This window comes from Mugil cephalus, chromosome 2 (genome assembly GCF_022458985.1).
Source record: "Mugil cephalus isolate CIBA_MC_2020 chromosome 2, CIBA_Mcephalus_1.1, whole genome shotgun sequence".
Classification (NCBI taxonomy): Eukaryota; Metazoa; Chordata; class Actinopteri; order Mugiliformes; family Mugilidae; genus Mugil; species Mugil cephalus.
In genome coordinates this window covers 29,968,665-29,983,477 of record NC_061771.1, presented here as the reverse complement: position 1 = coordinate 29,983,477, position 14,813 = coordinate 29,968,665, and the positions used below count along the sequence as shown (strand labels likewise).

General features: G+C 41.9%; 2 long non-coding RNA genes and 1 pseudogene across 2 annotated transcripts; 1 reads left to right on the top strand and 2 right to left on the bottom strand.

Moving 5' to 3' along the window:
* Positions 1-1,098: 1,098 nt before the first annotated feature.
* Positions 1,099-1,842, top strand: LOC125002713. The gene is made up of 3 exons (XR_007111816.1): positions 1,099-1,176; positions 1,375-1,456; positions 1,544-1,842. It is a non-coding gene; the product is annotated as an uncharacterized LOC125002713 (long non-coding RNA).
* On the bottom strand, positions 1,542-2,557 carry LOC125002846. The gene is made up of 2 exons (XR_007111840.1): positions 2,410-2,557; positions 1,542-1,593 (listed from the first exon to the last, which is right to left on the bottom strand). It is a non-coding gene; the product is annotated as an uncharacterized LOC125002846 (long non-coding RNA).
* Positions 2,558-3,327: 770 nt separating this feature from the next.
* On the bottom strand, positions 3,328-9,087 carry LOC125003609 (annotated as a pseudogene).
* Positions 9,088-14,813: the final 5,726 nt, after the last annotated feature.

Sequence of the window (14,813 nt, the reverse complement as noted above, 5' to 3'; positions counted from 1 at the left end):
TCCAACAAGTCAATTTCATGAATGGGACAAACAAATTTTGCGTTTTATTCGGAGAAGGAAAAAAAAACAAGGATTAAATACAGCACATTGACTGTTAAAGAAGAAAGGGCTGGTATGTCTCTCCCTGATCTCAGGAGTTTTTATCTTGCTGCCCAGTTAAAATATGTGTTTCTCCGGTGTGATGGTGGATATGAGGCAAAGTGTTGGGACGTGGCAGGGGAAAGCAGGGGCATCCCTATAGAAGCGGTGATTGGTGGAAACAAATTAATGGCAACATTTCAAGAGCATTTCAACCCATTTGTCTCCTTTACATTACACATCTGGTTTGGGATTGTGAAGCAATTCAATTTGTGGAACCAACTGAAAACAATCTGATGTGTTGGACATGACCCTGTAAGTGGCTGCAGTCAGACCCACCCACAAACTCTGACTGGTCAGAGGTTAATGAAGAAACTCACCAGATGGAGAGACTAACGTTCCTGCTCAGACTGAAAAGGGATCTGTATCACGCAAGATGGGAAAAATGGATGGCGTTGTTGACGATCGAGGAGGTCATTCATGACCTCCCCCTCCTTTCTACTTTGACTTTATCGTCTTGCTGATGCTCTGTTTGATGGGCATATAACCACCAGTTGCTTTCCAAGGAACCAAACTGTTTGAACTGAGTAGAGCAAAGATTGTATTTGCTGATCCCCCTCAAGTGATTCAGTAGCCTGGCTGTGTTATTTCTCTTTTGAAAGTGCTGTGATGTTGTCATGTTTGACTATTCCTGACATGAAAACTCAGAAAAAACATACGTATCAAAAGAAACGTCTGAATCTGTCTGGGATGGTTTTGTGAAACTTGTTTCTGCTCCTTGAAGAACTGATCTCATTTTAGCTAAAAACAGACTTGTTTTAATTCTCCTCCAGATCCTCCAAAGCTTCCCTCTGTGTCAGTGAGTCCATCTGGTGAGATAGTGGAGGGTAGTTCAGGGACTCTGACCTGTAGCAGATGATGCTAACTCAGCAGCTAACTACACCTGGTACAAAGGAGAATGAAGACTCACCAAAAAGCTTCAGGACAGATCTTCACCATCACTGACTTCAGACCTGAAACACAGAGGGAGTTATTACTGTGAAGCCCAGAACAGAAGAGGACGTCATAACTCCACCTTACACCTGGTTGGTGTCACAGGTAAATAAAGATTCAAATATCAGTTCACTGCATCAGAGATTATCAACAAGTCACTACAGAGAAAACCTCCAGTGATTCTAAAACAACAACATCTACTGTCAGGATGTTTTTACACGGTTCATTGTTTCTTTGCTTGATCTGAACAATCAACTCTGTTAGTGACACAAAGATCTCATATCAGTGTTTGTTCATTTGTAGGAAAATTACCAGTAAAACTGAATGTGATCAGGTTAACTTTGATGGTGCTGGTTCCTCTGCTTCTTTTGATTCTGTGTATGAGGTGAGTGTGTTTGTTTTTTTTAACTTTACATTCATTTACTTTTAAATTTGTTTTCATCCATCGTCTTATTTCTTGGATTCCATCCAGGAAGAAGAAACTCTTCAGCTGTGGGACTGAACCCAATGAACCTGTGGAGGCTGTAGAGGTGAAAGAGATCAGAGCATGTGACCAGAACTGATTATTAACCATGTGCTGAACTGTAGATGTGAACCACAGAACAAATCCAGGAAGTCATTTTATCAGTGTCAAAATATTTCTATAATAAGATAAGATAAGATAAGATGAGATGTTCCTTTCTCCATCCTGCAGTGGGGAACTTCTAGTTAACAGCAGCAGAGACATTCAGCATCACAGACAGTGCACATATGGGTGGACTAAAGGATAAAAATAGAAGAATATAGAAGATATACAAAACAACATGTTACAAACAAACAAGGCAACGTTCAAGTAAGAAAATATGGGAGATGAGTTTGCTCATGTATATAAATATATGTATATATTCACACATCTCTGCTGGTGAGGATGCAGACAGTGCAAAACAGCAGGTAGAATAAATACATGTATGTGTGCACGTGTTTAGGAGGGATGTTGCACATATGTTGATGCGTGAAACCAGAGACATTCCTCTTCTGATCCAAGTTATTACCACTCTGACTTATCACAGTGTATAAGGGACATGTAAACAGAAAACAGTTTCCATATCAACCAGTGACTGTTTCAGAGCTCATCTAAGTGACGACAACTTTAAAGACGCACCAGGAAAATACCTGCAACAACACCTGAACAAGCTGGACATCAATGCAGTCCATTCTAAACTCAAGGACTCTGAGCTCTGAGCTGCTGCTGCTCTGAAAAGGGGAATAAGCTGGAAATGGTACGTAGAATAAAATGATGTGTGCTACTTGCATCCTGACTACAATTCATGAAATGATCTTTAGAAATGGTCACACTACCTTGAGGGCTGACTCAGCACCCAAGCCAATGTCAGTGTCCTTTAGCTGGTGCCAGTTCTTCTCATCAGCTACATCCAGGTTGGTTAGCTGCAGTGTGCTGATGTCCTGCAGGACGTCTCTCTTGATGAAGCACCTGAGTAGACCCTGTCAAAAGACAACCTCAAAAGTAAACACAAGTCAACTGTATCCACATTTACCACAACGTGTCGTCATCAAATCCTAATGCATGAACAGAAACTGACGGATGTAGCTGTTCTTCAATGACACAGTGTCACATCAATTAGGTCTAATCTGTAGTGACAGGAATGTTGTGGTGATGATGTGGTGTGCTACCCATAGAAATCATTACCTTAATCAGCTCAGCCAAGTCTTTAATGAAGAAAGGCTACAACTTGGCTCGTCTGTTTGATAGCTCTTCAAAAAAGGCATCAAACGTCCTGGCAATAGTCATGTAGAATTGTAGCTTTGGCCAAGATGAGTGGATCTTTCAGGGCAGTTTGGAACAGTGTCAAAGGACGCATGTCCCGGGGTTGGGGACTTTCTTTCTTCTCACTGCTTCCATATACTGCTGAAGTGATGGCCAGACTGCAACATCCCTCTCTACCACAGGCAGGTTCTCAATCCACCGATGACCACAAAACGGTGAGGGCAACATGGTGGATTTTGTGACGACGCTGTAGTCTTTTGTGCGCTGTGGTCTTCTCTCCTTGCTGGTACGTTGTGGAACAGTGTGTGCACGGCTCTCACAAGTTTGTCCAGCTGCCACATGGTGAAGCCACTTTTCAAAGAACTATGCGACGTGTGCAGTCCACAGCTACGCACAGAAACAAGCTGAGCACCTCCATACAGTTCTGCATCCTCTTGTTGGAAAAGTTCAAACTGTTTTAAGTTCATTGGGCCCATCCATTGAGACGGACACTAGGCTCCTGAGGTTAAGTTGGTCCACACTCCTGAGATGAAAATAAATCTTTGCAGTTTTATAGTTCAAGTTACTGTCCTGAGTCTTATTCTGTTACTTCTGGTATCATATCTAGTACTGTGCTGCTGATAAGAAGAAGACTCATGCAACGCTCGCTACTAAAACACTTTACTTACTTTGACATGTTTCAGTACGTCCTGAGCTGTCACATTCCATAAACTGGGACCCCAGGTACCTTGACTGGACCCGCTCGCCTTCCCAAAACGTACGTGCAGGTCCAACTGCTTGGTCTTGTTCCTTTGACTCAGACTTTGGTCGAACGTCAGCACGAACGGGCCCTTAACTTTGGAGATGAGGTCTCTCTTGGTGAAATGGGCTGATCCAAATCGCTTCATCTTCAACGTCTCGTCCATCTCGTCTTTTCCGCACTTTTTTCTCCATGTCAGAATCCGGAAACATGGTCTAGAACAGCTCATCAATGTTGTCATTGCCAGTATATGACTGGTGCTTAACCACCGTGTGAAGAGTCCAGAGCACCTCCTCTTTTAGTGTGGGCGTAGACCCAAACGCTGTCCACAGGTCAACTGGAGTTGTAGCAGACTGGGTCGCGCTGGACCTCGATGCTCCAGATCCTGATGTGGAATAATACTGGCTGATTGAAAGCGTCTGCTGCTGGCATTTTATGGCATCTTCATGTTTTTCTGATTAGCCGTGGGATTCCAGCGCCTTGATGCCCAATGTTCCAAGATTCAAACTTTTTTTTTTGCACAAGGTGCAGTGTGCTTCATAAATACACTGTGTTCCAAATTATTTTGCAAATGATATTTGTCTCAGATTTTCCTAAATAGTCAATGCAAATGACAGTCGGCATAATTTTCACGTCATCAACCGTTAGTTTAATGAATTCTAATGTTACTGAACAAACCTCCCAATGACAACAGTATTTTTCAAACATGAAAAACTTAAAATGCACTGTTCCAAATTATCACGCACAGCAGAGTTTTATCACATTTTACAGGTTGTTAAGAACTGAAAATGCTCATTTTTAATCTGCAGCATTAGGGTCATATTTACTGAAAGCAAAAGCTATTTCAATCAAAAACATCTCAACATGTGGAGTTACATTTTAATAAACATACAAATCAGTTAAATGCTAACACGTATGCTAACAGGTGGATTCCAACCCAGGTGCAAACAGACGAATGCTGATAAGGATGCTAACACGGATCCATGCTAATACAGATGCTAACATGGGCGCTAATACACGAATGCTATCAGAAGAAGGCTAACAAACGGATGCTAACAGATGAATTAATGAACATACAAATCAGTTGAATGCTAACACAGACTGTTCACAGACGAATGCTAACACGGATGCCAACAGAAGTATTCTATCAGATGAAGACTAACAGACGAATGCTAGCAGAGCAATTAATAAACATACAAATCAGTTAAATGCTAACACGCATGGTAACAGATGCATGCTTACAAGGATGCTAACATACAAATCAGATGAATGTTAACAGACAACTGCTTACACGGTTGCTAACACAAGAATGCTATCAATGTTAACAGATGAATTAATGAACATACAAATCAGTAGAATGCTAACACGTATGCTAACAGGCAGATTCCAACCCAGGTGCTAACAGACGAATGCTGATAAGGATGGTAACAGATGAATGCCAATAGGGATGCTAACACGGATCCATGCTAATACACGAATGCTATCAGATAAAGGCTAACAAACGAATGCTAACAGATGAATTAATGAACATAGAAATCAGTTGAATGCTAACACAAATCAATGCTTATATGGACGCTAACACAGATGCTTATTCACGAATGCTATCAGATTAAAGCTAACAGTCGATTGCAAACATCATCCATGTGTCTTCTCCCTCAATCAATGCACACCTGTGGCATTTAACTCCACCCCCCCTCACCTGTGACCTCTGACCATGTAATTTCCTGTGCAGGTAGAAATGTTATCGCCATCTAGGGGCCACCACTACAAATACCATTCAACTAAATAGTGAAAACATAAATACTTATATCACTTATTAACATAAAATAAACACTGAATGTGAGATTAAATGGCTCCTACATTTGGGTTCACAACAAAATCTTATTACCTGTAAAATTATTACCTGGTTTATTCTGAAAAATGTTGCAACATTGTTGAATGCAAATATAATATTACCACAATTTAAAGGACTAGAAAATGTAACGTTAAAAGTTTGAACACTACAAGGCCTGTGTCAGACTCTTCGCTGGATTGTCTCATCAAGAGCTTCATCTTTCTCCATGTAAACAGGGCTCAGAGAACACAGACAGACAGAGATGGCAGAAAGTTGAACAGAAAACACAAGGCTGTCAACTTAAGGGACTATTTGATTCAAAAAGAAAAAGAAAGAAAATTCAATAAAAAAAGAACCAAATGCAAAATGCTGAGATCCTGGAATAAAGACAGGAGACGGTCATTTGTTCATGTGTGACAAACAGCAGCTTTATTCATCATGTGAAGCTTCAGTTTGTTCTCCCATTAAATCAGTAAAGTCTGATCAATGACTCTTGTTCAGTGATTTCATGCACAGATTCACTTCATCAACACAATCAGTTAGTTGGACTCAGAATATCAGCTATGTTCAATCAGATAATGACTGATGTCCTAATTGATGATGATCATGATCACTACAGTTGACATGAGCTCGTCTCTTCATCCATTTCAACAACAACAACAACAACAAAATACAAACACATCAACACAAATGTTGATGAGACGTTCAGAGCACAGACAAGTTCAGATTCTCATGTGGACAAATGTCAGTTTATGTGAATCAAAGTCATGGTGAGCAGTGAGAGCCTCCGTGGCTAAACAGAAACAGGAAGGAGCGCCACCCAAACAAAGTCCAACATCAAGCAAACAACAAACCAGGAGACCACAAAGTACCGCCCACAAAGTGTGACTGACAGCTGATCTCTGAGCAGTGAAGACATGACACAACAATGAGCTCTCAGCTACAACCATGGAGACCAAATCACCTGGAGACTAGAAGACACATTTTAACCAACTGTCCCTGAAGAGACTTCTGTCTATTTCACTTTCATCAACTCAGCAGTGTCTCCAACATCAAATAACCTAAGTCCAGCATAGAGAGGCTGAGTGAATGTGGTCTGGACTCTGTGGAGGAGAGTCATGGTTTCAGAGACGCTGTAGAAAGACAGAAGACCTGCTCTGTGATCCAGGTACACTCCTACTCTGGAGGAACCAGGACCTGAGACGCGAGTTTGGACGTTGTTGTGGATAAATGTGCAACTGTTTGTTAAACAACGTAATGACCAAGATTTGTCATTGTTTCCAAATCCAGATTCATCGAACCACCCTGCTCTGCTGATATTCTTGTATGCGACTGCTACTTCAACTCCTCCTCCTCTCCTCTCCACCTCCCTGTAACAACGTCCAGTCAGACTCTCTCTACTCAGGACCTGACAATAATCAGTGAATCTGTCTGGATGATCAGAATAAGACTGAGGTTGTTTCATTACTGTTACTTTTCTGTTCCCCTCAGATAATAACAGACGTGTGTGTGCTGTGTTTGGATCCAGTGTGATTTGACATGAATATTTCCAGAATTCATCTCTGGTCTTTGGCTCTGGTCGTGGCAGTAAAACATCCACTTCAGTCACTGTCACTGAGATGTTTGTCCATGTCTCTCTCAGAATGTCCTGTAGTTTCTCTCTGGTCTCTGTCACAGCTGCTTTCACGCCATCAAAGTTCCTCAGAGGACGAATCTTGATGCTGGATGAGTGTGTAGACTCACTGGGTGGTGGCAGTGAGGGGTAGTTGTGTAGAAACTGGTTGTGATCCTCTGTGTTTAAGAGCTTGCTTCAGCTTGGAGCCTTTCCTCTCCAGCTCAGTGATCTGCTGCTCCAGCTTCTCCTCAACATCTTTGACTCGACTCTCTTCAGTTTCCTGCTGGGATCTGACCACTGCTCCACATCAGAGCTTCTTTTCTGGAGGAGACGGATCATCTCAGTGAAGATCTCCCGACTGTCCTCCACTGTTTTATCAGCAGAGTGAGCCATGGCCTTCAGCTCCTGTCTAAGCAGCTCCACGTCTTTGCGTCTCTCCGGATCGTCTGCTGGATGTTTTCTAGCATCACCTCCACCTCCTTCTGCTTCTCAGTCCTTTCTGCTGCAGCTGAGACTGTGTCGTGGCCTTTATGTTCATCCACAGAGCAGAGATAACAGATACTCTGCTGATCAGTACGACAGAAAATCTTCATCGTCTTATCATGACGAGAGCAGATGTTCTCCTGGAGCTTCTTGGAGGGCTCCACCAGCTTGTGTTTCTTTAATGGAGCTGCATCATAGTGAGGTTGGAGGTGTTTCTCACAGTAAGAGGCCGGACAGTTTAGACAGGACTTGAAGGCTTTCAGCTTCCTCCCAGTGCAGACATCACAGGCCACATCTTCAGGTCCAGCATAGCAGTGATCAGCTGGAGCAGCTTGGAGTCCAGTCTTCTTCAGCTGCTCCTAACCTGCTAACATGGTGTTTTTCTCCAGGACAGGCCTCGGTATGAAAGTCTTCCTGCACTGAGGGCAGCTGTAGTTTCCCTTCTGGTCTTCTCCATCCCAGTGGCTTTGAATACAGTTCATGCAGTAGTTGTGTCCACAGTGAATAGACACAGGATCCTTCAGTGGATCCAGACAGATGGAACAAGAGAAGGTTTTTCTGTTCAGCTGAACTCCTTTCTGCTCCATTTCACCTCTCAGTGTCGACGACTGTGTGAGTTTCTATTTGCTAGAAGTGAAACTAGTCTGAGCTCTGATCTGAACAACATGTGATTGTACAGTGAATGGAGCCTGTCAGCTCTCACACTTCACCACATGCTGCTTACACCCATCTTCAATGTAGAGATCTAAAGGGGAGGGAACAAGGAGACATGAGGAAATATGAGTGGAGCTGCTCCAGGAAGAGGGAGGAGTTATCAGACTCTGACTTGTTCCAGGAAGAGGAGCAGACGACAAAACAAATCACAATAAAATCCACATCATTCATGGTCATAGACGCCACAGACGTGTTACAGTTACACACACGTTGCTCTTATTATCCTGACATTTATTAACTAGTGCTGAACAACCAAGAGTCCTGGAAGAGATTTTCCACGTTAACCTTTGAACGTTTAAAGGAGCCAATGTTAAAACTCTTGATTTGATCTGATTTCCTGATCTGAATGAATGACCTACCATCAGTCAGGTAAATAATCTACAGTCAGTGCATTTACATGCAGAACTTAATCCAGCTATGCCCAACATTCGACTTTCTTACTACAGTCCTTGTCCCAGTTTACATGCAGCGCAAGAAAATCGAATAACTGTTTCTCTTTCGTCCACACTAGGTGGCGATACGTGTCTTTTCAGCAGGTTAATACCACGTTAATACGGCCCGATTTCCAGTTGAGCTATTACGTTACATAATAATATTATCCAATTGAAAAATGCAATTCACTGTATACATGCCAGAGAAAATCGAATTCCAATCGTATTATCTGGGTGTCTCAATGGGATAATAAGAACTCCGATTTTAATCGGAGTAATGTGTTTACATGCACTTAAGTTCTCCTCTTAAGACAATAATTCGTTTTTTTTCATGTGCATGTAAACGCACTGAGTGAATACAAACGGTCAGAGCCTACTTACTTGTTTGTAGCTGCACGGAGGAACTGCTTCACTTCATAGCAGGAAAAGAAAAATGTTTCAGAGCAGGAAAGTAGCTGCAGATTTGAACCTGGATCAACAGTTGCATCATAAACTAAACACGTGACAAAGAAGGAGGGACTGTGTTTATTTCCTGGTCGGCAGTAGTGAAGGGAAGTCTTTTATTTTGTTCTAATTCAACAATTATGAATGATTTGTGTGTTGAAATGTGATTTTATCCTTCACTGTTTATTTCATTTCTATTGTTTAACATTTTAATCAAAGCTTGAAATGAACAACTGAGCCACAGCAAACAAATCAAATCAATTTAGGCCAAAGTCTGAACATCATGACACTTTAAATTAAAGTTTTTAGTGCAGGTTGGAGTTAATACCAGATGCCTCAGGTTGGACGTCCAGTTTTCACTCAGTTCTTCTCCTTTTCCAACGCCCCATCATTTAAATCCAGCTCCCCCGTCTCTCTTGGGCTTCATGCTTACCTGGCCTGGACCGCAACAGATATGAAACACTTTGGGGTCTTTCTCAGGCCCAGGCTCACAAAATACACAAAAATAAAAAATAAACAAAATAAATGTGTTTTCGCATAATGCAGTTGTGGTTTCGTAAACCATTGAATTGAACTGTACATCATCCATTATTCTTTTCTCTTTTTTTGCTCAACATCCTTTTTGATTGTTTGGGGGTAAATAAAGGGTATTTTTAGAATCCACCATATGAGGCTGTAACTATGGAACTAAAACCATAGGTTGCATTTCATTTTCTTCTAAAGACAGTTTATCTTGTTTTGGTGGTCGAATAATAAAGTAATGTAACCAATCTGGATCATTAAACCAGTTTTATTACTTGTTATCATAGTATAAAGCAGCCGTTGCTAAACTTTGAACCTGAACCCAACCTACCTTCATAACTCTAAATCTGCGAACCTTAAATGAACCTCTGGAGGAACTCCCAGGTCAGACAGGAGATATAATCCTTCTATCATGTCCTGGGCCTCCTTCCAGGGGGGACCTGCCCAGAACCCTCTAATGGGAGGCGTCTGGGAGGCATCCTTACCAGATGCCCAAACCACCTCAACTGACTTCTCTCGACGTGGAGGAGCAGCGGTTCTACTCTGAGCTCCTCCCGAGTGACCGAGCGCTTTGCCCATCTCTAAGGCTGAGCCAAACCACCCTGCCAAGGTCAAGTCTCTGTAGTAAAACATCGTGATCAACAGAGTCAAATGCAGCATCTAACAGGACGAGGACAGAGACAAGTCCATTGTCTAAAGCCATGAGGAGATTTGTTAGTACATTTAACTGGAGCTGTTTGTGTTCCATGGTCAACTCTAAAACCTGAAACTCTTCAAACCATTTACTGCTTAAATGGTCACAAAAGGAAGGTCCGATATTGGTCTTCAGTTCATTTTCAATAACAGCAATCTTTAAAGACTGAGGTACATAACCTGTTAATAAAGACACACCAATCTGGTTTAATGCAGAGGTGTTTCATGAATGGAAAAAAAAATGGTTCTGGTGTACCTAATGAAGTGGACACTGTGTGCAAATAAATACATTTGTGATTGTCTGAGGTAAACACAAATTAATGATTGACACTGATCAGGACTTGTTTTTGATCGCACTGTTAATTATTGATTCCATTTTATTGCCGAGAACGATTTATGATAAAGTCGTAAATCCAGCCATTCTGTTGTTATAAGACGACGGTGTCAGTCTGTCAACTCTTTGAATTCTTCAAGAGTCTTATTTGTATGTTTTAGTTTGTGCATTAAATGTGAACTTTTCTATTTATTTAAAATAAATTTCAGTGACTAAAACTTTCAAGAAAAACTCACCGGTCCCTCTCTCACCTGGACAGAGGAATTGGTGCTGTGAAGATTCCATTTTTGGATTTCCTTCAGTGCCTTCAACACCATCCAGCCTCTGGTCCTCAAGGACAAACTGACAGAGATGGGAGTGGAATCACACCTGGTGACTTGGATCACAGACTACCTGACAGACAGACCTCAGTATGTGCGACTGGGGGACTGCAGATCTGACACTATGGTCGGCAGCACAGCAGCACCACAACAATCTGTGCTTTCTCCGGTCCTGTTCACCCTGTACACATCAGACTTTAGGTACATCTCAGAGCTCTGCCATGTACAAACGTTTGCAGACGACACGGCTATCATCAGTTGTATCAAGGTTGAACAGGAGGAGTACAGAGAACTGATCGAGGACTTTGTGACATGGTGCGACTCCAACCACCTGCTCCTCAACACCACCAAGACCGAGGAGATGGTGGTGGACTTTAGGAGAACGAGGGTGCACCCCGAGCCTGTCCTCATCAAAGGAGACTGTAATCAATCAGACTTTGTTGTTGTGCAGACTTTGGTTGGGGTGGTTCAGTTCTGCTCTCAGTCTATTTACAAACAAACTCCACTGCACTGGCTGATATCACAGGTTAAAAGTAAAAGGTCATTAATAGGGATACATTTTATATTCTCATTGTTTTTACATTTATGTGTGGTTTTATTTTCACAGAATAAATAAATGAATTTATTGAGCAATGCAGGTACTGAAAAAAAATCTTATCGTTGTTGGGTTTTAAAGGGGTTAATAAGGCCTTCAGCCTGTGTATCACCTTGGGAAGAATCAGGAAGTTACTTCAAGTTATTTACGCTATCTCACCATAACAATCGTTGTCTATTGCTTTGCTACAGCTTGCTCACAGACTAGGACACATCACACCCTGATATCTCACTTGCTGGAGACCAGATGAAGCTAATTGGCTACACATAGAAACTCACTGATCACATGAGAGGCAGTACTCCTCCCCATTGTCTTATGGGCGGAGTCTAGGTAAATAAGGTCACTGTACGATCCCTGAAGTGGGGCTTTTGGTTCTTTTTACCCTAAGGTGAACTGACCAAAGCCTCACGCTGAAATCAATATCTATCTCTGTGTACCAAATCAATATCCAAAACATGAGAGATTGTCGTGTGATTTGTGCGTAGGTGAACTACCCTTTCCAACGTTTATAAAGATCCGGGTGAAGGAGAGGAAAATATCCTCCTTCACAACTTACACTGACAGAAGCATCTGTGCCATCAAAGGTTCATCAGTGGACATTTCCTCCACATACAGTCATTATTATTATTATGATGCTGAGTCAAAGTTCTGGTTCAGTCCTGATCGTAGTCGTCAGTGGATGAATCCCTCACAGCCTGAGGACCTGAGTAAAGACTCCCAGTATTCAGGTCGTGTTCAGGTCCTTGAACCAGAGACAGGAAGATCCACTCTGTGAATCACTAACCTGACAGAGAGTGATTCATCTGAGTATCACTTACAAATTCAAGACACAACGGTTTGAATGGAGAAGTGTTTTACTGGAACAACTCTGACTGTCACAGGTACTGATGAACTCTAACTGTGTAGGTGGATGTATCTGTGCATTGTGTATTTAAACAGATGTGACATTACTGTTGTGTTGTCATGTGCAGCTCTGCGGTGCAGGTGACCAGAATAATATCAGTCCATCAGTCTCAAACTGAGGCAGAGCTCAAGTGTCTCAGCAGCTGCAGTCCAGCTGGTCGTCTTTACGTCTGGTTCAAGAACCAACAGAGAATCAGGACACAGCAAACTTCTACTTTGACTGACAACTTTTCTCCTGGAGACACCGTCTCCTGTGCTTTCAGTGGACATGAGGATTACCGCTCTCCTTCAGTCTGTGAGTTTACTTTGCTTTGAAGTTTTGTCTAATGTCCCTGAAGACATGCAACTTCACAACTTCATAATTTTCTACATTTTTCAATAAAAATGACTTAAATCATCAGCGGAAGTTTGTGTCCTGAAATTAGAAGAAGAGAAGATGCAGCAGAACAGGTCCAGACCAGGACATTAGCGCCCCCATGTGTCATGGAGGGATGAGGTTCTGGTGCTGGAATGCAGAGTTGGTTCATCTCCAAACATGACGATGCCCAAAACATTTAAACCAAACTATTCTACTTGGTCTCATCTGTCCACTGAAAAATCCCAACAGTCCTCTTATTTACTATCTTTGCTTTAATAACTGAGATACTCTGAGACTTATTCGGCTTCACTTTCATCCTAGCCCACTGCAAGTTGCTGTTTATCTTATCCAGCAGTCTGCTAGTACATGGAGCAGCTGACGTCACAGTCGTCATGTCATCCATATAGGCCCTAATTGCGGGAGATGAAGCCCCTCCATGCAGCTTTTCTCCACCTACCACCCATTTCGAGGCCCTATTAATCACCTCCATTGCCATTGTAAAGGCTAGTGGAGAGACTGTACACCCTGCCATGATGCCTACGTCCAGCTGCTCTCATGCTGTAGTATTCTCTGCTGTGGTGAAGCAGAGCTGTATATCTGCAAAATATGCTTTGACTAGACCTTTGATACTGGCTGGAACTCTAAAAAAATGAAAAGCTTCTCATAACAATCAGTGAGGTACTGAACCAAATGCTTTAGCCAGGTCTAGAAATACAACTTGCAGGTCTCTCTTCTCTCGCTCAACCCCATCGATTTCTATTCACACCTTTGTGTTTACTGTGTTTTTGCCAAATAACATTAATTTATTCCAGTCAAACCATTTGTTTTTCTTTTTTCATTTCCCCATTTATAATGTTTCCACTTATCATAAATGTAAAGGATAAACAAGTTGGGGCCCAATACTGACCCCTGGAGGACACCACAAGCAATGTCCAAATAGAGCAGTGATTACCCAAATTTACGAACTGTTGTCGCCCGTTCATATAACTCTGAAAACAGTCCCCTTATCTCATATTGAACAGTATGTTATGGTTAACTGTATCAAACACATTTTTGAAATTGATGAATAATCCTATCCGTGTTCCTTTTTTCTTTATTTTTCATTCCATTGTTGCCTGTAATGTTGATACTAAACCCATACTGACTTTCAGAAAATATTTTTTTTTCTTTCAAAAATGTATCCATTCTTTTTTTGAGAGTTGCTGTAGTATTAAGACACGTCTGTGGTTTGTAAAGTTGTGTTTTCTCCCAGGTTTGTGTAGCGGAATGACCTTAGCAACTTTCACTTGGTTTGGAAAACATACCAGTTTGAAATGACCAATAACAGATGTGTGCTAATGGCTCGATATTCCCCTATGGGATGAGTATCAATAACTGGTTATATATTTTAACTATTTCATCTCATCTGTCATTGGGCGAGAGGGGGGGTCCACGCTGGACAGGTCTCCAGTCTATCACAGGGCTAACACAGAGACAAACAACCATTCACACTGACACCTACGGTCAATTTAGAGTCACCAATCAGCCTAACGAGCATGTCTTTGGAGGTGGGAGGAAACCGGAGTATCTGGAGAAAACCCACACAGACACAGGGAGGTGGTAGTAGACACTCCTGAAATGATCAGAAATTACTTTGCTGTGTTTCCATTTTAACGCAGGTTCAGTGAAATCAGCAGTAGCTGGGTCATTAACAGTTTTTTTCCTGGTCATCATTTTCCTGTCTGTCTTCCTGCTGATTAGGTGAGCAGTTCATTTTCATTGGTTCATCAATAATGCATCTCAAACTCAGTTGTTTAGTGATTTCTTAGGATCCTTCTGTTTGTTCATTCTGCTTCTCTGCAGAAGAAAGAGATCCTGGAAACAAACCTCAGGGTCCAGACAAAGATCAAACAACAAAGCAGAGGTAAGGACAAAGAGTTCAACTTTAGTCTGAAAACAAACGAGAACATTTGGAAACTTGTGTTAATGCCCCCCACTCTTTTTTCATCCTGA